This window comes from Notothenia coriiceps, unplaced genomic scaffold (assembly GCF_000735185.1).
Source record: "Notothenia coriiceps isolate Sejong01 unplaced genomic scaffold, NC01 NC01_scaffold00037246, whole genome shotgun sequence".
Taxonomy (NCBI): Eukaryota; Metazoa; Chordata; class Actinopteri; order Perciformes; family Nototheniidae; genus Notothenia; species Notothenia coriiceps.
In genome coordinates, this window is record NW_011369947.1 from 19,992,522 (window position 1) to 19,993,822 (window position 1,301).

The window sequence follows — 1,301 nt, forward strand, 5'->3', positions numbered from 1 at the left end:
TAGCCTCATCCCCCTCTATTTCAGCCTTTTACTAAAGTGCTGATTCTGGGTCAGTATCTTCAAACATTCACACTTCAACATAAGGCATGTTATGAGTTAAGATTAAGCAATAAGGTTGAGGGAATATGATACAATCTTGAGAACAAAATACTATGGTCACTACCTAAACAGTTGATGTTTTGTACAAAATTAAGTATATTGATTTATCAACTAAAATTATATTCAATTTCAACAATCATCAACTCTGGCAGCAATATGATCAGCATTATGCATTTTACAAATAAAGTTTGCATTATGATTTTTATGAATTGTATAAATTGAACTTTTGAAATTTGATTAAAAATTCACTTTTATTAATTGAATCGTGAAAACCCTCAAGAAATATTTGTTAAAATACTGTTTAGAGAAGGGAAGGTAAAACAATCTTAACAGGTTAATATAATACTTTGTTACTACAGTCTATGTTAGTTTCGGTAGTGATCATTTTTGGTAGAGGAAGAACATTCCAATACAGTCTGAAAATATGATATAAAAATGTACGGTTCTTTTACTAGATATGTGTAATTTAGATATGGACAAAGTTTTGGGAAAAAAACATACAACATTTCAAAACTGTTCCAACCTGACTTTGCACCAATTCGGTAGAATGGCCCATACATGCTTATTGCACAGCTAGCATTAGCTATATTGACCTTGTTTACACTTAGCGGTCCTACAGTATGTGTTAATCTGTGTATGTTACACTTGCATGTATGAGATCATGCCTTGTAACTTTTCACTCCATTTGAATGTCAGTGGACTGCAAATAATTCAATAAAGGAGCATGGCTGCTCCTTCCCTGGCTCTCAAAAGAGTTTGGCTGGCTATTGAATTATTTGCAGTCCACTGACATTCAAATGGAGTGAAAAGTTACAANTGTCAAGTTTCTCCAAGGCTGAGAACACATAATGCAGCCTGTACTTTTCAATAAAATAGATTTTTAACAGAGTTTATCTATTTGTGATCATACTGTGTGACCTGCTTGCATGTACTTACACAATAGGTGTACTATTCTCTTTATGTGTTGTTAGATATAAATACCTAATTTTGAGTTATTTAGACTTAATTAACACTTATAGTTTCATGTCTTGTTACATAAGAATAGATCATATTTGTTAAGTGTTATTACTATTCTTGTGGTACTACTGCCTTATTAGGCCCATATTGAGCAGAGCATATTAAGACCAAAACTCATGTACAACAACTTCCTTACTTGCAACAAATAAGCACTAATTAGAGGGTTATTGAGGAAAAACTCTTAA